Below are 23,179 nucleotides of genomic sequence, written 5' to 3'. Positions count from 1 at the left end.
TCCTCATGTCCAATCCATTGTTAGGTCTGGTGTGGTCCCCCCACCCCCACCTTCTTCCCCGTGTTAGTTTAAGCCTCATCATCTCTTGCCCTGGTGACTGCAGCAGCCTCCTCCGTGGTCTCCCTGCCTCCTTTCTTCTCCAATTCTCCATTCTCTATGTCAACTGCTCAAGTGACCATTCTTTAGCACAGATTCAACCTCAATCAATCCTCATTGCTTGGAAGATGAAGTCCAAATGCCTTAGCCTGGTATCTAAGACCTTCACAGACTGATGCCTGCCCACTTCCCAGACTCCTCTTCTACCAGATCCTCTTCTCTCTCCATCCTCTCACAACATATGCTCTTACGACTTCCTGTCACCAGTGTGAGACAGGAGACAAGAGAGGAGAGCCCTGAAAGTGAGAGAAGAAGAGATGGCTGTGACAATGAGCTGTCCATGTCTGGCACAGAGGCCCTACCCAGTAGTAAAAATAGGCTGTTCAGTGTTTGTAGGGTCTTGCTAGTTCTTTCCTTCCTTTTGGGAGGAGAAGCGGGGACGAGGAGCAGGCCAGAGCGCGGGCAGGTCCCCACCCTACATGGACACTGTGGGAAGGAGCTCAGGAGTATAAAATAGTCTCCATCTGGCTTCCGCTTAACCGTCTGCCTCCATAAATGACTCTTCCCTATTCCCTGAAGCTGGTGGTGGGCGAAAGCCAAGACCCATAGCTTGCTCTTCACTTGAGTTGACACAAGTCTTTATGCTCTGCCAGTTGAGCTGCCGTGTAGCAGGAATCATTTGTTACCTTGAAATAACTCATGTTTATGGAGTGTTTCCAAAGCATTCAACTTAGCTTTCATAGGAATGACCATTTTCTCTTTTGTGCACTCATACTTTCTCAGTTCACATCCTATTTAACTAAATAACATAGTTACAATAAGGAGTTCAGTACAAGTAAAATATAGGGAAGGAAGTTCCATTTCTATGAGAAGTAAGTTGAATGAAGTTGAATGACTCCATAAAGGTCAGTTGCTAAGAAAATTTTTTGTCCAGTTATGTGTGGGTGAGAGACCTGTAAAGTATCAGGAAAATAAGGAAAATAAGCATAAAAATCCAGAAGGTGTCGGCACTCAGTTTGCTTTTTCTTCTTTCATTTTGAGGGTGCCTGAAGTATAAATGTTAGACATATTATGGCTATGGTTTATGGAGAAAGAGATGCAGAATTCCATCAACAGACTGTTCTTTTTTTTTTTAAGACGTCTTTTTTTTTTTTTAAAGAAGATGTTGGGGGTAGGAGTTCATTAATTTATTTGTATTTATTTTTGCTGTGTTGGGTCTTCGTTTCTGTGCGACGGCTTTATCTAGTAGTGGCAAGTGGGGGCCACTCTTCATCGCGGTGCGCGGGCCCCTCACTAACGCGGCCTCTCTTGTTGCGGAGCACAGGTTCCAGACGCGCAGGCTCAGTAGTTGTGGCTCACAGGCCTAGTTGCTCCGCGGCATGTGGGATCTTCCCAGACCAGGGCTCGAACCCGTGTCCCCTGCATTAGCAGACAGATTCTCAACCACTGCGCCACCAGGGAAGCCCAACAGACTATTCTTAAAGGCCTCAGGCTTCCATCTAAATATGTTCAGATACATGTACAGTTACGTGCTTTGAGTTAGAACAAGATGTTTAGGCAGTAGTATGGGTCTGAGTATTTGAGTCCTGAGCACCCCCCCATTCATATGTTGAAATTCTAATACCCAGTGTGATGGTATTAGAAAGTGGGGCCTTTCGACAGTGATTAGGTCATGAGGGTGGAGCCCTCATGAATGGAATTAGTGTTCTTATAAAAGAGATGCCAGAGAGCTCCCAGCCCCTTCTACCATGTAAGGACACAGCTGGAAGGTGCGGCTATGATCCAGGAAAGGAGCCTTCACCAGAACATGACTATGCTGATGCTATGATCTTGCACTTCCCAGCCTCCAGAACTGTGAGAAATAAACTTCTGTTGTTTATAAGCTATCCGATGAGGTATTTTGTTATACCAACCTGAACAGACTAAGACAGGCAGCAGATATTTTGTTGTTTAAATTATTTCCTGCTTTAATGGACTTTTTTGATTAACCAGTCAACTCCCAGCCCCAGCTGTGTGAATTCAGTTATAATCACCATACACAGTGCAGGGAGCTTAGAAGTTGGGAGACCAGATAATAGATAGACATAGATACAGAGATAGAAAAGTAGAAATACAGACACAGATATAGAGTGATACATACACAATCACCATTCTTCCATACCCAGCTCGTGAGAATGCTCTGTGTAGTGCTTCCTGCCCCCTCCCCAGGCAAAGTCATTCACTGTGTCATTTGTGCTCTGTTTCACATTCCACATTGCATGGCACCTACTTCTTTTGTGTTTTGGATAGTCAGAGATAAACTTGATGAAGTAGAAGGAGCCCAAGTTTTGAGACCAGACAGACTTGGGTTTGAATTTCCATTCTATCCCTTCCTGGCTGTGTGACCTGGGGCAATACTCACAACCCCTCTGAACCTGAGCTGTGACCTTCAACGGGGGCACGTATAAAGAGCCAAATAAATAAATGGCAATTGTTATAATTCTTATTTGTTATGGGACATCCTCCTGTTTTGTACACTTCTGTTGTATCATTTTTCTCTGGAGCTCCCCAAGTGCATGACAGTGTCCTATTCAACTTTGTATTCTTAGTGTCCCTCGATCAGAGTAAGAATCCACTGAGTTTGTAGAATTAAATCACCTTGTACTTCTTTGATGTTAATAATATTTGAATCATCATCAGAGGACTTATGGTGCTTCCTTGAAAGTTTCAAGGGGGATGAGGGGAAGGAAAGAGGAGTCAGAGTTGGGAGGAAGGCAGAGGGAGAGAAGGAGAGATGCAGGACCTGGGGGGTCTGAACTGGCCTCTCCCACCCCACCTTGTGGCCTCATTAGCTGCCAGTGACCAGGTGGAAGGCCTGTGGCAGGTTCCTGGGATGCTGGAGCAGGCTGATGGAGACGAAGCTGCTCTGTCGGCCAGAATATCAGGTTCTGTCAGTCACTCAGGTCCCTCTGGGTGGGAATGAAGCTGCTGCCAGGAGCCCCAGGGGAGGCAATAACAGATGAACTGATGGGGGCAGGGAGGGAATGATGGCATTTTCTGAGGCCTCACTGTGTCTTTGGCACGGTGCTGGGCACTTTTACACCCATCCTCATTTCCTGCTCATGTCGACCCCAAGGAGTGAAGCAGTAATTATATTGCCAAGTTAAAAAAGAAAAAATGAAGCCTAGAGAAGCTAAGTGTACCAGCCACGGTCACACAGCTATGAAGAGGGTTTGAAACCAGATCAACCTGAAACTGTGTACTAGACTTTTTTTTCCTTTTTTTTTAAACAAGGTGACTTCCAGTCCATTCTTCTTGGGCAGAGCTGACCAAGAGCACAGGATCCTGTGGAATAAACAACCTTAGGGTTCTTGTCAGGATCTTCACTGACATAGAGTCAGGACCCCAGTGCAGAGGTCCAAGCCCTGCCATTTCCTGGCTTTTTGACCTGGTCAAGCTTTTTCACCTCCCTGAGCCGCACTTCCATCACCTGCAAAAAGGGGCAATAATACATATCCTGACTACCAAGTGGACACGTTGGGAAGATGGAAAATATGAATAACAGTTATGGTGTACTTGTCCTGTGTCAGGTACTGTGACAAGCCCCTGCATGTGTTATCGCATTTAAACTTCTCGGAGGCCTAGGGCTAGAGGTTATTGTTAGCCGCATCTAAAGAACGTGAAAAATGAGACTTTGAAATGTTATATAACCTTCTCCCCAGTCACACAGAGTTGGAGCCAGGCTGCATTGCAGACCACCTGCTGCAGAGCCTGAATGCTTGCCCTTCCCTAAAATGTGTGTAAAATAGCTTTTTCGAATGTAAAAGAAGAACAGAAATCTATTACTTATTAAAGTTATAATGTAGCAGGTCTTCTGTTTATGGCTTCACCTACATCTTTTCACATACTCCCCAACTGCCCTGGAAATCAAGGCCCAGCACACTGTGGCTCAGAGAGGCTAATTCACCTGTTCAAGGTCACACAGCCAAAACAGAGATGAAAACCAGGTGTGCCTGACCCCCAAACTCTAGGGATGATGCTACTGTTGTAGATAATGATGCAGTTGACCTGGTCCTGGGATGACTGGAATCCAGAAGGAGGGCCCAAGGTGAAGCCTTCAGCTCCTTGAGTGCCTGGGATGAGGTCATGTCCTCAGAGGCACTCCTGTGCTTCCGCCTGGAGATATCTCTCTTGATGTTGCTGTTTTGTTTTCCTTTTAATAGTTTCACTCATGTTTCAGCTAGGCTTTTCTGTCCTGAGGCGCTTTAATCACCAAGGGCCCTGTTCCAAACATGCCATGCATAACTAATGAAGGAAATAAAGAATGCCTGCTGCTTCCACAACAGAGCTGAGCCAGGGGCCAGGTGCAGTGGGGGATGCAGGGTGCTGGGAAGTTGCAGAGATCTCTGGGGTTAGAGCCTGACTCTGCCTCTGTTCTGCTGCGTGACCTCTGACCGGCCTCTTAAGCTCTCTGTATTTCAATTTCCTAATTTGACTAATGGGGATGAAGGCTTCTTGGCAATCCTCACAGAGATGGCCAAATCAAATGGTTGTGCAGAAACGTTTGGGGAAATGTGAGCAGGTGAACAAGGCAGGCTGAGGAGTGATGATGATGATTCTTTACTACCTGTGCAGTTTAGCTGGATGACCTTCCATCTGTTCCTCACTATAGCCCAGCCAGAAAGCACCAGGAGTCCTGGTTTACCGAGGCTCAGAGGGGGAGGGTCCAGCGCAACACCCCAGAGCTGGGATCACCGAGCACACCCTCTTGTCTCCTAAGCCGGTGCTTTTTACCTCTAGGATGAAACTCACCTGTAGGATGAGCAGGTGCCCCAGGCTGTTCTTCATAAGCCCAGCAATTCCCCGGGGAGGAGATTTTTCCTTTGATCAGAAACCCAAAGACCTGTAAAGCTCCTGCCCGCTCAAGAGATAAACAAGGGCTTGCCAGCTGGAGTGGAAGGGGGCCTGGTGCCTCTCTGGGCTCCACACGCGCAAACCAGACATCCTCAGAGACACTCAGGGTGGACGGAGGTAGGGCGTGGTCTCAGAGAGAAGCGTGCTAAAGCTAGGCCGACTGTGAAAAGAGCAAGGGCCACCCAGGGCCTGGAGGTGGGGGGACAGGCGTGGGACAGGAGAGCATCCCTGCGACAGTGGTAGACGTTGGGGTCCTTCAGTCACCCAGCAACCTCCCCATGTTGTCAGGATTGCAGGCTCTGGTGGCCGGTGGGACTGAATCCTAGTCTTGTCACTTCCCAGCTGTGATCGTGAGCAAGTGACCTAATCTTTCCCAGCTTCTCTTTCCTCTTGATGATACTCTTGCCTCATAGGTTGGTCTCAGAGGTAGAGTGGACATATATATATATATGTATGTATAAGGCTTGGTGCCATGCCTGACAAGCTGTGAGCACTCAAGGAATTTCAGCGGATATTAATGTTTGCAGAAGTAGAGTCTGAATGTCCTCCCATCCATACACTGGTCCATCTGTCCTTCTGCTCATTTGTCCTTCCATCTATCGGTAAGTCCATCCATCCATCTATTCTTCATTCTTTCATCCATATATTCAGTGAGCTTTCACTGAGCCCTGCCCATGTTCTAGGTCTTATCACTGCCAACCACTGGGGTTCTGAGATTAAAAACAAAATCAAACAGAATGAAATCACACAGTTCTTGTGCCCCGGGAGCTCGTAGTTGAGTTTCAGGGATTCATATGTGTGTCAGATCAGGGCCTTGTCAGGAACAGTTCGAGAACTGTTGAGGGCTCAGTGAAGGGAGGATTCACAGGGTGGGGACCAGGTTAAGGTGCTAACAAGAGATGGTGTAGAACCAGGGGAGTCGTTACCAGCCTCAGGGGACAGAGGATGAGAGGGAGGAGTGGTTACTGGAGCCCTGCCAGAGCTGTGTCCCTAGGAAAAGAAACTCAGGCACTGCCAAAGTGGGGGGGCCAGCAGGGAGAAAGCCGGAGACGCAACACCCACCTCACTCTCCTTCCCACTCCATCCTTAGCTGGTGCCTCATATTTGCTGAACCAACCAGATTCAGAGGGCGAAGGAACCCAGCTGAGAGCAAGGTGGCAAGGGGTGGATGGGAAGGGGCAGTCAATTTGGAATATCCACCATGCTCTGTAAACAGCCAGGCATGGTGTGTGCGTCTTGCATGGAGGGATGGTTCTGTGGCGTCACAGCAGAAAGCCCTTTAAATGCTGGTGGGAGGTGATGAGGGCTTCCTGGAGGACAGGACACTGGAGTTGAGGGATAAGTAAGAGTTTTCCAGGCAGAGGAGAGGCAGACAGCATCCTGATAGAGAGCTGCCTGAGCATGGAGGTCTGGACGCAAAGCATGGAGAATGGAAGTCATGGTGAAAAGTGCCAGCATGGGGGGCGGGGTGCAAGAGGAGGAGGGAAAACAGAGGCTCTCTGGGGACAGGGGGTGCTTGCTGGTGGTCCCAGAGCAGGGAGGGGAAGGGCTGGGATTAGATTCAAATCCCAAGGGCTCCCCAGGTCTCTTCTCTCTAGGACTGCATTTCCCAGCTAGAGCAATTTATTTTATTTTATTATTTTTTTTGCGGTACGCGGGCCTCTCACTGTTGTGGCCTCTCCCGTTGCGGAGCACAGGCTCCAGACGCGCAGGCTCAGCGGCCAGGGTTCACGGGCCCAGCCGCTCCGCGGCATGTGGGATCTTCCCGGACCGGGGCACGAACCCGCGTCCCCTGCATCGGCAGGTGGACTCTCAACCACTGCGCCACCAGGGAAGCCCTAGAGCAATTTTTGAAAAATTAATTTTTAATGACACGAGTAAGCCCTGAATATATTCTCTTGGTCAAAAATGAAAGCACTACGGATCCATCACTACTGCTGCACTGTGTGCCCCACGGCCAGGGTTTGATCTGTGACTTCCAGTCCTTTGTTTAGCAGTTCTCAACCTGGGGCAATTTTGCTTTCCAATGACATTTGGCAATGTCTGGAGACATTTTTGATTGTCACAACTGGGTGTTGATGCTACTGGCATCTAGTGGATAGAGGCCAGGGATGCCACTAAACATCCTACAATGACAGGACAGCCTTACACAATGAAGAATTATCTAGCACAAAATGTCAGTAGTGCTGACGTTGAGAAATGCTGGTCTAGGCTATTTCTTAACTTGATCTTTCACTATTGTCACCCTGAAGAGTTTTTCTCTCTCTCTCTCTTTTTTTTCCTAAACATTAAAACAAATACTAAACACGTCTCCCCTCCCCCATGAAGTATTTTAATACTGTAGATATATTGTTTATCTCCTATGTACTCTATGTATATCTGTGCTTTATATACAAGAAGGGTAAAATTTCTTAGCCTCCCCCAAATTAATTTTCGACCCCTTCTTGGTAATATTACCATCCTTGAGAATGCAGGGTGTGTGTATTTACACAGCAGCCACACTCTTTGTGTGTATGCATTTTATTTTATCTTATTTTATTTTATTTGTGTGTGTGTGCATTTTAATATAAACGGTACCGTGTTATATAAAGAGTTCTGCAACATAGCTTTTCAGGTCAGAGAGAATTTTTTTCTTTTTCCTTTGGGTTCTGCATAATATTCCATTTTATGGAGCTGACATTATAGACAACCATTCTCCTTCTTAAGAACATGAAAGCTGTTTCCAGTTTTTCCCCGAGAATACAAGCAATGCTGCAAACAATTATTTTTAAATTAAACTGTTTATTTTGAGATAATTGTGGATTGACATACACTTGTAAGAAATGATTCAGAGAGATCCCATGTACCCTTTACCCAGTTTCCCCCATGGAAACGTCTTGCAAAATTATAATACAATATCAAAACCAATATATTAATGATGATACAACTGAACTACAGAACATTCCATTACCATAGGGTGATGTGTATATATATTATATTACATTAAATGGTATATATAATGGTGTTATATATAATTTACATAATCTCAGAACTTCTCAAATATATATATATATATGTGTGTATATATATAATACGTATATACTTTTCCTCGCTAGATACTAGTCCTTATTGGATACATAGTTTACAATATTTTATCCTAGTGTGTAGCTTGTCTTTCATCCTATTGACAGGGTCTTTCACAGAGAAAATTTTTTAAAAAATTTTAATAAGATCCATCCAATTTATCAATCTTTTCTTTTATGGATTAGATTTTTGGCATCAGATCTAAGAACCCTTTGCTGGGCTCTAGACCCTGAAGATTTTCTCCTATTTTTTTTTTCAAAAAGTTTTATAGTTTTACATTTAATATTTAAATCCATGACCTGTTTTGAGCTAATTTTTATATAAGATGTGAGGTTTAGGCTGAGTTTTTTTCCCTATGGATGTTCAATTGCTTTGGTATCATTTGTTGAAATCAACTGAATTGCTTTTGCACCTCTGTCAAAAATCAATTGACTGAGGGCTTCCCTGGTGGTGCAGTGGTTGAGAGTCCGCCTGCCGATGCAGGGGACACGGGTTCGTGCCCCAGTCTGGGAAGATCCCATATGCCGCGGAGCGGCTGGGCCCGTAAACCCTGGCTGCTGAGCCTGCGCGTCCAGAGCCTGTGCTCTGCAATGGGAGAGGCCACAACAGTGAGAGATCTGGGTACTGGGAAAAAAAAAATCAATTGACTGTATTTGTGTGGTTCTATTTCTGGGTTCTCTATTCTGTTCCATTGATCTATGTGTCTATACCTCCACCAATAGCATATGGTCTTGATTACTGTAGTTATATAATAAGTCTTTAAATAAGGTAGAATGATTTCTCCCACTTTATTCTCCTTTTAAAAAATTGCATTAGCTAATTCAATTCCTTTGCCTTTACACATAAATTTAAAATAATCTACTCTATAGCCAGAAGAAACATTGCTTGGATTTTTATAGTAATTTTGTTAAACCTGTATATTAATTTTGGGGAAAATTGACCTATTATGTTAAGTCTTCCAATCCATGAACAGAGTATGTCTTTCCATTTATTTAGATCTCTGATTTATTTCATCAACATTTTATAGTTTTCAGCATACATTTTATAGTTTTCCCATACATATTTTGTTATATTTATACTTAAATATTTCTCCGTTTTGAGTGTTTCTAAATGGCACTGTTTTTAACTTTTGCTTCCACGTGTGCATTGCTATTATATAAAAATACAACTGATTTTTGTATGTTTATCTTGTATACTGTAATCTTGCTGAATTCACTTATACTTACTAAGGTTTAGGTTTGTTTTTTGGAGGTTTTTTTGTTTGTTTGTTTGTATGTTTTAGATTCCTTGGAATTTTTTTTTTTTTTTTTTTTTTTTTTTGCAGTACGCGGGCTTCTCACCGCCGTGGCCTCTCCCGTTGCGGAGCACAGGCTCCGGTCGCGCAGGCCCAGCGGCCATGGCTCACGGGCCCAGCCGCTCCGCGGCATGTGGGATCCTCCCGGATCGGGGCACGAACCCGTGTCCCCTGCATCGGCAGGCGGACTCTCAACCACTGCGCCACCAGGGAAGCCCCTTGAAATTTTTTAAAATGTAAAATCATAATCATGTCATCTGCAAATACTGACAGTATTATATATTACTTTCTGGACTGTATGTCTTTTATTTCCTTATTTTACCTTATCGCACTGGCTAAAACTTCCAGTGCAGTGCTGAATAAGAGGTAAGAGATCAGACATCCTTGTCTTGTTTTTAATCTTAGGGGGAAAACATATACTGGGATTTCACCCTTAAGTATAGTGTTAGCTGTTGATTACGTGTAGATCCTTTTATCAAGTTGAGGGTGTTCCCCCCTTTCCTATTTTTCTGGGAGTTCTCAACATGAATGGGTGTTGAATTTTGTCAAACACCTTTTTTGCATCAATTGGTATATCCTGTGATTTTTCTTCTTTAGGCAATTAAAACAGGTTTCAGTAATTGTTTTTCAAATATTGACCAATATTTGGTTATGGTAAATAATTCTTTTCATATGCTGCAAATTCTATTTGCTAATATTTTGTTAAGCTTTTTGTGTCTATATTTTAAAAAATTTTTGGTACTATCTTTATCTGATTTTGGTATAAGGATAATAGTAGATTCATAAAATGACTTCAGGACTTTTTCCTCTTTTTCGATTTTCCGGAAGAGATTGTGGAGAATTGATGTTAATTCTTTAAACGTTTGGTAGAATTCTCCAGTGATCCAGGCCTGGAGATTCCATGTTTGGACATTCTAAAATTAAATTATGAATTTAATATCCTTAATAGTTTTAGGGTTATTCAAATGATCTATTTAATATTTGGTGAGTTGGGTGTAGTGTGTGCTTTTCAAGGAATTAATCCATTTTATCGGAGTTGTCAATTTATGTGTGTAGAGTTGTTGTGGTATTCCCTTATTATCCCTTTTTTCTTTTTTTTTGCAGTACGAGGGCCTCTCACCACTGTGGCCTCCCCTCCTGTGGATCACAGGCTCCGGACGCAAAGGCTCAGCGGCCATGGCTCACGGGCCTAGCTGCTCCATGGCATGTGGGATCTTCCCGGACCGGGCCACGAACCCGTGTCCCCTGCATCAGCAGGTGGACTCTCAACCACTGTGCCACCAGGGAAGCCCTCTTATTATTCTTTTGATGCCTGCAGGGTCTGTAGTGATATCCCTGGCTTCATTCCTCATTCTCTCTTCTTCCCTTTGTTAGTTGTGCCAGAAGTTTGTCAATTTTATTGATCTTTTCAAGGAGCCAGTTCTTTCTTTCATTGATTTTTCTCCATTGTTTTACTGTTTTCAAGTATAGTTATTTCTTCTCTTCCCTTATTATTTCCTTCTGTCTACTTGCTTTGGATTTATTTTGCTCTCCTTTTTCTAAGTTCTTGAGGTGGAAACTTTGATTATTGATCTGAGACTTTTCTTCTTTTCCAATGTATGCATTTAGTGCTATAAATTTCTGTCTTAGCACTGCCTTAGTTTTGCCACAAATTTTGATATACCCTATTTCCATTTTCACTTAGCTCAGGGTACTTTTTGATACCTCCTGAGACTATCTCTTTGACTCATGAATTATTTGGAAGCATGTTTTTAAGTTTCCAAATATTTAGAGATTTTTCTGTTATCTTTCTGTTATTGATTTCTAGTTTTACTTCATTGTGTTTGACGAGCATACTCTGTGTGATTTCAGTTGTTTTAAATCTGTTGAGATTGGTTTTTTTGTCTGTTTGCTTTTTTTTTTTTTTTTTTGGTTTTTAATGGCCAAGACTATGGTTTATCTGTGTATATCCAGCGGGCACTTGAAAAGAATGTGTATTCTGCTGTTGTTGAGTAGAGTGTTCTATAAATGTCAGTTAGATCCAGTTTGTTGTTTTTGTTAAGCTCTTTAATATTCTTGCTGATTTTCTATCTAATTGTTATGTCTAATAGCTTTCTCAGTTATTGAGAGAGGTTGTTAAAGTCTCCAAATATATATTCGGATTTGTCTTTTTAATTTTTTTCCTTTCAGTTCTATCAGGTTTTGCTTCATCTATTTTGCAGCTGTGTTTTTTGGTGCATACACATTTAAAATTGCTATCTTCTTGGTGGACTGACTTTTTAAATCACTATATAATGTCCTTCTCTGTTTCGGGTAATTTTCTTTGTTCTGAAGCCACTTTATCTGATATTACTATCACCATTCCCAATTAATTTAGAAAACTTTTTCTGGGACTCCAGTGATGTAAATGTTAGATATTTGTTATAGTCCCATATGTCCCCAAGTTTCCTTTAATTATATTTTCAATCTATTTTCTCTCCATTGTTCAGATTGGGTAATTTCTATTGTCCTATACTGAGGTTCTCTGATTGTTTCTTCTGTTGTCTAATTCTACTGCTAAACACATTCATAGGGTTGGTTTTTTTTTTTTATTTAATTATTGTATTTTTCAGTTCTGAAATTTCCATTTGATTCTTTTTTTCATGCTTATCTACCCTTTGCTGAGCCTCACTATTTCTCTTCTCAACTTTCTATTTTTTAATTTGCTTCAAGCATATTCATGATTCCTTGTTGAAGCATATTTAGGATGGCTGTTTTAAGATCCTTGTCATACATCTCTAACGTCTTTGTCATGTCAGTGTTAGTATCTGTTGACGCCTTTTCTTGTTCAGTTTGAGATCTTCCTAGTTCTTGGTATGAAAAATGATTTGATTGAAACCTAGACATTTTGAGTATTATGTTACGAGACTCTGCATCTTATTTAAGCCTTCTATTTTAGCTGGATTCTTTTGAATCTCTGGCAAGGGTAGGTGGGTGCTATTCTGTTGTTGCCAGATGGGGATGGAAGTCCAGATTTCCCATCTGGCCCCCTTTGATACCCAGGTGGTGGGAACTCCTCATTACTGCTGGCTGGGTGTAGGAGTTCCAGCTCCCCATGTGGCCTCCACTGACACCTCCCTGGTTAGGAGGGGTAGGAGTGCCTTATTACTGCTCCCAGTGTGGCCTTCATGACACCATGGGTGGAGGGTGGGCTCATTTCTGCTCTCTGCTTGGTTTTCTTAGACATCAACTGGGGTTGATGGGGTGGGGGATTGGGGCACATTCTTAGAGCCTGATGAGGATGTAGTTCTAGGCTCCCTGACTGGTCTTTGATGGTACGGGTGAGGGTGGGACAATGGTTTTTCTGGAATAGAGTGGTTATTGTCTAAAAGTTTTGTGTCTTTCTTGGTTGCCCCTTTCCCAGTCCATTGGCTAGAGAAAGCAGGCTTTTGTTTAGAGTTTTTGTCTATGCCTGTTGGCATTTCTTGGTTTCTGGCTTCTTTGGCTCTAATTCTGGGATGAATGAGGCAAACAACAGCAACAACAACAACAAAACCCAAAACCAAACCAAAACAAAGCAAAAAACCCCAGGGACCTCATCAGTGTGTTGTTCCTTGGATTCTGAGGTCCCCAGCCATTTGCCTTCTCTCACCTTTCAGAGTCTTTTAATATTTGTTTTATATATTACATCCAGGGTTTTTACTTGTACTTAGCAGGAGGAATAGGGAAAGTACATCTATTCCATCTTCCTGGAAGTAGGAGTCCTCTTTTGTTGATTTATTTCTTAACATTCCTCTTTATGCAGACATAAGGATTGTGTGTGTGTGTGTGTGTGTGTGTGTGTGTGTGTGTAGCTACTAAAGAGTGAAATTGCATGGTCAGGGGTTGTGTGTGTTTTAAGTTTAGAATTATCCTCTAAGATGCTGTGCTCATTCACATTCCCACTAGCCGGGTATGCGTGTACCCCTTTCCTCCCATACTCTTGCAATATTCACAGTTGTCAAACTTTAGAAATTTTACCGACTTGGGTGAAAAAATAACATCTCACTACTTTACTCTGCAATTTCTTTGATTACTAGTGAGGGTAAATATCCTTTTCATAGACTTATTGACTGATTACATGGATTTTACATTCTAAGAAGGGAGAGAGACAAAAAGCGAGCAAGCATAGTAACCAGGTAATTTCAGAGAGTGATAAGTATTACAAAGAAAATAAAACAGGGTAGTGGATAAGAGTATAGGAGGTTCAAGAAATTTGGGCGTCTCAAGGAAAAAGATGTGACCATGAGAGGTAGTAACATGGTGCTTAGACAGGGCTGCATACTGGGGGGAGTCTCTCATAGCAGGAGTCTATCCAGAGGCTTATGGCAAGGAGGTCACATCCAGAAGGGGACTTCTGGGGGGCCAGAGATGAGGTTTTATGTCTAGGTGGTGTCACTCAGCATCATGGTGGGGAACTCCTGGGTCAGGGCCCTCTGAAGAGCAATAGTAGCTTAGGGTCTTTTGTTTGTGTTTTGTTTTTGGCCACACCATGCTGACATGCAGGATCTCAGTTCCCCAATCAGGGATGGAACTCGCACCCCCTTTTGTGGAAGCACGGAGTTTTAACCACTGGACCACCAGGGAAGTCCCACAGCTTATGTCTTAGTAAATCTTATCAATGGCCAGCAGATGTTGGGTGTAGTTTTGTGGAGTATGCAAAGCAGGAAGGCTCTAAATGACTAAAAATCTGCTTGTTGGTATTTTAAAATAAGTAGATGTATAAAAATTTGACTTTGGTGGGCTTTCAAGCTGACAGGGGTCTCGAAGAAATAACATAGGGGCCAGTATACAGTAGCCAATCTTTGGCTCATTTAAATAACACAGAGTTATGGGGGTCAGAGGACTACTTTAGATGGGGCAGTCAGGGGAAGCTTTTCTGAAGAGGGGACACTTGAGCTGACACCTGCGGAATGAGGAGGCAGTTGTGACAAGACACAAAGGCCTTGGAAGTAGGAAAAAACTTAGCATCTGTGTTCAGAAGACAGGACAAAGCCAGAGGGGCTGGAGCTGCGTGAACAAAGATGGGCCCATGATCAATGAGATGAGGTGGGAGGACAGAACAGGGGATAGGAGACGCTGGTATGAGTGGATAAGGATGAGTGGATTTCTATTTTAAGCCTAGTACAAAGCCTTTGGAGGACTTTGATTAATTTTTTAAACATTCTGGTTTATATTTGGAAAAGAAATCAGGCTGTCATGTGGAGGGAGGAAGGGGGGTGGCAAGGGCAGCAGGGAGACCAATGAGGAAGCTCTAGACGATAGAAGATGGAGGCTTGAATTGGGAGGTGGTGTGGAAATGGAGCGAAGTGAGCAGATGTCGGGGAGCGGTTTGAAGCCAGAAGCCTTGGTGATAGGTGGGATGGGGAGATGTGAAGAATGGAGATAACCAAGGATGATCGGGGGTTGGGGGATAGGGTTCCATTTCCTGAGATGGAGTAGTCCAGGAGAGGAGAGAGTTTGGAGGAAATCAAGAGTTGTCAGTATGAGTTTCATCCTCCTTGCTGTGTGGTTGCTGGAGGGCAAGAGGATTCTTAACTGGGCTGTCGGCTCTATAGATGACCTATTTTTGCGTGTGGATTTAACTGGGGCCTCCTCACTGTGTGCAGAAAACTCCAGAGGACTCTGTGTAGCCAACCAAGAAAATGAGATACCAGACATTAAACTGTTATTTAATCAAGGAGCAAAAGGAAATTCGGAATTAGCCTCTGGTGACTGCATATGAATTACAGTTCCATTTAAATGGCTTCTTCCTAAATGCAGGGTGGTGGAGGGGCGGGTGGGATAGGGGAGAGAAAAGGCAGTGGCAAGTGTCTCGCACCATGCAGGGCATCCCCTCATCTTCCTCCTCCCAGCAAGCCCATCATGTTTGTTCTGTCTTCCCCATCTTACAGGTGGAAAATCTGAGTCTCGGATGGGGAAGTGACTTGTCCAGGGTCTCACAGCCTGTAAGCAGCAGAACCAGATCAGAATTCTGCTGTTTGGTCTCCAGAGCCTCTTGCTCTATTTTGCTGTCCTTATCATGTACCCACTATTCTATATTCCTCATTTTCTTTAAATTGGCTTAAATTAGAATACAAACCCCCAACCCATGTGACAGACCAGAGGGTCAGTGTCAGCCATTAGGGGAGCAGCCTGCCCCCTGTTTAAGGCAAAGGCCATACATTCTTAGGTCTTGCCAAAGCTTCCAAGGGGTATCCTCTGTCACTGGGCATCAGCAGTGCCCATCAGTCACCATGGAGATGTTCCCAGTCCTGGCTCCAGCAGAACTGGTGGTTCTGTGGTTTCTCTGCTGCCCTTGGGACTCAAGGAGCTTTGTCAAGGTGGGACCCTGTCCAGGCTGGGGAAGCGTCTCCCACTCCTCTCTTGTCAACTTCAATAAATTCTCCCTTCTCTTCACTGAAGACCTTAGCAGCCTTGCCTTCCTGCCCTGCCTCGGCCTCCCTGTGTGTCAAGGAGCACAAAGTCACCAACTTGTTTGAGATGCAGGAAGAGAAAAACCACTATAAGCGGAGAGCTCAAATGATTGTCTCCATCAATTATCCTGGAACATTTCTTTTCACCTCCCTTGGGCTGGGTCCTGTCCCAGATTCTGGGTGGAGCATGTTGAAACATGTCAGAACAGCCAACCCTGACAGCAGGCTAGGAGGCATATTTTTATTTTTTAACATTTTATCATGGACGTTTCAAACTTATACAGGAGTAAAGAAATAGTGTCATGAACACTTATGTAGCCATCACACCAGTTTCAACTGCTCCTGGCCATTCTTGTTTAGATTAAACAAGAGGTATAGATTATACCTCTACCCATGCTCTCTCTTCCATATGATCTTGAAGCAAATCCCAGACATTTTATCATTTTACCTATAAATATTTTATTTCATGTCTTTAAGAGGTAATTATATATATTTATATTTTTTTATACCAAAGTATAATTGCTTTACAATATTATATTAGTTTTAGGTGTATAAAATAAGTAAGCAGCAAGGGCAGATTTTTTTAAGGAAGAAAAACTTTCCAGCTGAAAACCTTTGCTTATATGAAAATGGAAGACCCTGATCCCCAGAGGTACGAGAGATTCTAAGATCTTCATTCCACTGTGCAGGTCAGTCAAGTCCTGTCCCCTCACTGTTTCCCTTTCCTCATCAGCAAAATGCAAATGAGAGTCCCCACTTTACAGATGAGAAAACTGAGGCCCAGAGAGGAAATAGGATTTTTCCAAAGTGACCAGATTTTATAGTACTTGGGCTAGCTAGAGACAAGGGGTCACTTAAGCAGGCTAATACTTTTGGTTCCTTCAAATGAGTATTTTCTAAATACTTGGTCAACATTTATTTAGAGATGAGGCTGGGAACTGCACAGAGAAGGATGAAGAAAGGGGACCCTGGTGGTTGACTCAGCCTGTCCTTCACTCTTGCAATTCCATTCTGGTCCCAACTTGCATAACCCACCCAGCAGAACCAAAATTCTGCAGTTACCCTGCCCCTCTCCTTTGAAGGCAGTTTAGCAACCATCTGTTATCCAGTTTGCCCTGGGGTCTCACTCTTGCCCCAGCTTCTTCAGTGATTCCTTCCGATCCCACAGGGTTTTCTCACTGAGATGAGTAGGGGTGACGCAAATGACAGAAAACCCAACTCAGTTATCTCAGCAAAAGGGGAAATGTATTGGTTGATATACATATAAGTCCAATAGGGTCTCCTTCAGGATTGGTTGGATCCAGGGGAAATCTGTCATCCTCCCCTTTCTGGCTTGCTTTCCCTGATGTTGGCTCCCTTCTCAGGCAGGATCTGCCTTCTAGTGCAGCATGGTGGCCTACTTCTGGCTTACATCATGTCCTTTCATCAGCTCAGCAGAAGGGAGAGATTCTCTTTCCTGGCTCTCATTGGCTCATTTTGGGTCATGTGCCTATGCCTGAGCCAATCACCATGGCCTGGAGTTGAGCTATCCTTGTTGGATTAGATCCAGATCATCTGGTGGTGGGTCAGCCTCTCCCAAACCCCGGTGGAGTGAGACTAGAGGAGTTTTGGTTCCCAGAGGAGAATCAGTAGTTGACTGAGGAAGAGGGATGGATGCTGAGCAGCAAGTAATGGATTTCCACTCTCCAGTTATATTTCTAAGGATATTAAATGTCTCTTAGTTGAGCCCTGGGCAACCACCAGCTGCTCTGTCATTTACTGCAGCATCAGTTGCGTCAGAGCTCTAATTAGAGGCAGGGACTCCCAGCTCTCAGACCATGCTCTTCATGTCATTTCCCTCCCACTTTCTGCAGATGTGGTCAGAGGCAAACTCCCCCACCCCAGGCATCCCTGGGCAGTGCCATCTGGGGCAGGCCTGCCTCTCATCTTGGCCAAAAGCAACTCTCAGCCCCTTAGTTCGAGAATCAGGGAGTTGTTTCCTATTGGCCCTGCCATCTGATTTGCTATGACCTTGAGCATGCTCTTCACATCTCTGAGCCTCAGTGGTATATTTTAAAACACCTGTAAAATGGAGCTAATGGTGATACTCACCCCCCAGGGCTGTGAGAGGCCAAAATGACCTTGTGATTTGTAAATGAGTGTATAAATGGAAAGAATCATACTAACCATTACTATTGCTACCTGCTTCTTCCTCTGGGGAAATATTTTTTTCTTCAGCCTACCCCTTTTTCCTCCGTTCCCCCCAGGGAAGCAGCAACTTGCGCATGGCTTTGATTGAGATGAGTTTTGATGGCTTGGAAGCTTTCAGAGCCTCCCACTCTTCCTCCTCCCATCCTGCTGAGCTGACAATTTCGTATGACATCAATTCCTCTGACAGCCGTGTAAACAGATGGTGGTCCCCGCTGCCCAGGGTGCTGGGGAGCGATACCATGGTAACCTGCTAAACTGTGACAGGTGCCAGGACGCTGGGAAATCCAGTACCTTCAGACACACACGCACATGGCTCCGGCAGCAGGCCCCGGGTTGTGGGTATATCTCAGACACAGGGAGTCAGGAACGGCCCATGTGGCAGCAAGGTCATGGGCTCGAGGGCGGACCTTGTCCCTTCCTAGCCATATGATCATGGCTGAATTGCTTCCTCTCTCCTGGCCCATGCGGGATAATTAGCCTCATCCCAGAGTAGCAAGCGTATGGATCTGAACGTGCCTAACTCTGGGATGGATACATTGCTGGTGACCAATAAACTTTTGTTGAATGAATAAACAAATGGGTGAAAGAGACCCAGAGGATCAACTCCCTAGAAGCTGGTTGGAAATGGCGCCCCTTGCAGGTCCTGGTTGGAAAAGCGCAAAGTGTGTGAATATCTGGGATCTGGCCCCCACCAGCTCCTTCTCTGAATGGTTGGGACCCAGTGCTTTGCAAGTGGTGGGATCTCCATTCCCAAGTGCCCCCAGGGCAGGGAGGGTAAGTTAGCACTCCCAGCTGGCACACTGGTGATTGGCCTGAGAGGGTCTGAGTTTATGGATTCCTAGCTTTTCATAACTCTGCCTAATTGCCTCAGTTTCCCAAATTGTCCTCTCATCCCTGCTGGGCTTGGAGCTCTGCTTTAAACTGTGGGCTACTCCAAGCTCAGAGAGGGGCAGTGACTTGACTAAGGCTACACAGCTAGCCATACAAATCACCAGAGCCTGGGGAGCCTCTCTCATTCTGCAGCCAGGCTTTGTATGGAAGGGTCCTCCCCAGCCTCCCATCAGCCCTATGAGCCCTGTTCTTTCACATGGCTGCCCCAGACCATCCCCATTCCCTCTTCTTTCTCATCGTCCTCCTCTTATTCCACATGCCTCGTGGCTGGGTTTGTCCCCTGTCTGAAAGGTACGTATCAAAATGAAGCAGAGCTCAAGCTCACCGTCAGGCTCTCTGCCACTGACCAGCTAGATGTGGCCTTGGGTAAGTGACTTCAACTTTGGAAGTCAGCTCCTTCATATGTCAATGGAGAAAGATGATTTAATAGATGGATTAAATGAGATAATATCTGCAAAATGCATGGAAGAGTGCCTGACATGTAGCAACTTTTCAATAAATGTAGTGATTCGATATTATGAAGACAAGATCTCTCTTCCCTATGGAAAGGTTGCTTTCCACCAATGGGATTGACTTCAAGCAGGATGAAGAGTGGCAAAAGCACAGGGGTGGGAGACAGCAGGATGTAGGTCAAGCTGTGTGACCTTGGACAAGCATTTACCTTCTCTGAGCTTCTGTAAAATGGGGCCAATGATCCCTACCTACAGAGCTGTTGGGATTGGATGGGTACCTGGAGCAGAGCCTGGCAGAGCAGGTGCTCAGTACATGCTAACGTGATGCTGATTGTGATACATTCTCCTGGAACAAGGGTTATTTTGATGCCACTGACTGCCGAGATCATCCAAGGCCGGGATTCTTCATACTGCGTTCCTGGAAGGTGGCAGCATGACCTCTGCTTGCCTACCTCTAGTGACAGGCAACTCATTCCTGTCTAGTTGGACAGTTCTGCTAGAAGCTGAACTTCTATGGAGTTCAAATTTGCCTTCGTGTGGGCTTCCTCTCTGCGGTCTCTAGTTCTGCCCTTGGGGCCACCAAAACCAGCTTTCCCTCCACTCTCTTGGGGCTCAGCAGCCTGCTCCTCTGAGCCAACAAGAACCAGAATGGAGGAGATGCCCAAGCAGATGGCCCATGGCATCCCCTTCTCTTCCCTCCCCCACCCCCCGAAAAGCTTTCTGACCTTGTTGGCCAGGCTGGAAGGTTTGAGAGCTGGCAGGCAAGTAGGAGAGATGGTCCTTGGGCACGCTAAATGGGCTGAATGCCAGGGTGGCCCCGTGGTGGAGGACCAAACACGGCAGGGCCCAGGATGGAGGCCAGAGTGTGCGCTGCCGTCTCACGGGCCCAGGTGTGAGTCCAGCTCCCTTAGTTATGACTGGGTTGGCGGGTGTGTGACAACAATTCCTGCCTCATTGGGTTTTCCCAAGAATTAAACGGTTAGAGATATTTTAATGTCTAACGTGATTTTCGGAATCTGCTAATAATCATTTTTTTTGGACCCCCTAATCAGTGAATGGGTTAATCTGCTCCAGAGAAAAGCTTCAAATGAGCCAAGCTTTTAAACATTCATTACTCTTTCAGCTTCAAAGATTTTTTTTAAAAAATTATTTTATGCTTCTTTTAAAATTCATCAGCTTGGGGGCAAGCTAGTTGCCTTAATAACAGCACTAAGGAAACGTTGATAAAGTTGTCCCAGTAACAGTCCTCCAGGAGGGAGGCAGCATCCAAACAGTCTCTGGAGCCTTCCAGGCTTCCCTTTAGGTCTTCAAATGAGGCTGGACACCTCTAGACCCTCTTGCATGGCTGTGTTAGCCACCCTGATGTCATATGGCTCCCATCTTCCCTACAGGAGGCAGGGCAATTAAAAGGAAGGCAAGCTAAGACCCCAAAGAAAGGAGGAAGTAGGTCATAACCCACCCTACTTGTGTTCCAGGTTTTGGTAAAATTCAAGGCTTAGACTATTTACTTTTCCCACTTTTGTTCTCATTTCCATCACACGTTATTATACTCACTTACAGACATAATGGAAACAGAGACAGGGGAGCACACAGATGGGAGAGGAAAGGACTTTCAATCCTTCCTTTTCATTCTGGTCCTGAACAAGTTATGGAATCCTGAGCTTGGAAGAAAACTAAAAGGTTCTTCAACTGAGCTGGCTGCCTAGGAGAGAGATGTGATGGTTCGAGTGTTTGTTTCCCCCGCCCCAAATTTGTATGTTTAAATCCTGATCCCCAAGGTGATGGAATTGGGAGGGGGAAGTGATTAGATCATGAGGGTGGAGCCCTCATGACTGGGATCAGTGCCCTTATAAGAGAAGCCCCAGAGCGCTCCCTAGCCCTGTCTGCCATGTGAAGACACAATGAGAAGTCTGTGACCTGGAAGAGGGCCCTCCCTTGACCATGCTGGCACCCTGATCTCAGACTTTCAGCCTCAAGAACTGTGAGAAATAAATTTCTGATGCTTATAAGCCACTCAGTCTGTGGTGTTTTGTTATAGCGATTTTAATGGACTAACATGATTGCAAGAAGGATCCCTGGAAGGATGTGGGCATCCAAGGCCCCTTGCACACTTCCTTCGTGGTGGAGCTCATTACCTAGCAAAAAGGCTCAGGAAAGGGGAAAGACCTCTGAAGTAAGAGTGAAGAAATATGAATTCTAGTCTTGCCTGCACTGCTGAGTGGCTACATTATTTGGACAAGGTGCTTCCTCTCTCTGGGTCTCCATTTCCTCACATGTCAAATCAGAGGTTTGGACTAGCTGACAACAATAATAATCTAGAAGTCATCACTGTTTGGGTGCTTTGTGTGCACTAGATTCTGAGTTAAGTGTATGACATAAATGATCCATCTTCACTCTCCCAACAACTCTAAGTTTCTTTGGAGAATCTGAGTGTCAGTAAAGATCATATTAAATCTTAGGTCTTTTGTGTATCTGAAAATTATTCCAACAATGCTTTTACATATTTGCAGACATCAGCCTCTTGATAAAGAACAAGGAATTTCCAATTAGATATGTATCAGGATTAGGTGTTACTGCATGTAACAGAAATCCCAAAAGTAACGGGCTTAAACACACAAGGGTTTACTCTATTGCAAGTAAAGTTAGAGTGCAGGGCTGGTATGGAAGCTCCAGAAATTCACCAAGCACCCAGCTTCTATCTTTGTGCTCTGTTGTACAGAACTTCCATCCTCAAGGATATCAGGTGATCCAAGAAGACTCCTGGAGCTCCAACCATCACAGCTCCCCTGGAGGCAGCAGGAAGAGGAACAGAGGAAAGGCAGAAAAGAATGTACTTTGGATGAATCAGCTTTCTTGGGACAGCCTTCCTGGAATGCTCAAAATTCACTTTCTTTTTCACATCATTGGCCAGAACTTAGTCATGTGGTCACACCTACCTGCATGGGGAGGGTAGGAAATGTAGTCTTTTAACTGGGCACGTTGCTACCCTGAATAAAATCTTTGCTTGTAAGGAAGAAGAGAGGAAGGGACACTGGCTGACAAATGGAAGTCTCTGTTACAGATGCTTATGTGCAAAGGACTGTCTGAATAATCACAGACCAAGTGGACCATTTGGTAGGTGTATTGATGTAGCAGTTTGAACCTGGAACATAAACTACCAATGTTGGTACCAGTTAGGAATCTTTTGGTTGTGAGAGAAACCCCATCTCCAACTGACTTAAACAAGGACATTTATAAGGCCACATATTTTACTTCCAGAGGTAGGGTTAGCTTCAGGGTTGGTTGATTCAGCAACTCAACAACATCATCAAACCTGGGGTCTGTCCATCCATCTCTTCTCTTGTACAGGTGCTAGCTTTATCAGAGGCAACTGGCTACAGTGGTTCCAGAGATCACATCGAGACCCAATAATAGCCAAGCAAAGACAAGAGAACATCATTTCCAGTGACTTTCTCTTAGGAGCTACAAAATGTTCTCAAAAGCCTCTCATGCCTCATCTAAGCAGTGATGACTTCTAGATTATTATTTTTATCAGTTAGTCCAACCCTCTGGACAAATCATTGGCAAGGGGAAGGAGCAATTAAACCATGTCTGGAGCTGGGATCAGCTTTCCTGAAGCTTGTGGTTACTTGGGGGAGTAGTAGATACCTTAACAAAATTGGTGTTTTGTACACAGGGGCCAAAGGAGGAAGCATGCTAGTAGGCAGCAAACAGTGTTCACTACAGTTTGGATACAGGTACTATCATCTCCATCTTGCAAAAATGGGATAGAGGCTCAGAGAGGTAAAGTAGCTTGTTTGAAGTTAAACAGCCAATGAGGAGCAGAGATAGAGCCTGAGTCAGGGAAGGTCATCCCAGCTTTAACATGCTTAGTATACTGCTCTGCA

At 44.5% G+C, this 23,179-nt stretch overlaps 1 protein-coding gene across 1 annotated transcript in view; it reads right to left on the bottom strand.

The window, feature by feature from the left end:
- Positions 1–23,179, bottom strand: part of CPLX2 (complexin 2) — a 124,361-nt gene that overhangs the window by 100,388 nt on the left and 794 nt on the right. The gene's annotated exons all lie outside the window — the stretch shown is intronic.

The sequence above is a fragment of the Kogia breviceps genome, chromosome 4 (assembly GCF_026419965.1).
Source record: "Kogia breviceps isolate mKogBre1 chromosome 4, mKogBre1 haplotype 1, whole genome shotgun sequence".
Lineage (NCBI taxonomy): Eukaryota > Metazoa > Chordata > Mammalia > Artiodactyla > Physeteridae > Kogia > Kogia breviceps.
The sequence above is the reverse complement of the archived record's forward strand: the minus strand, read 5'-3'. Positions and strand labels throughout refer to the sequence as shown.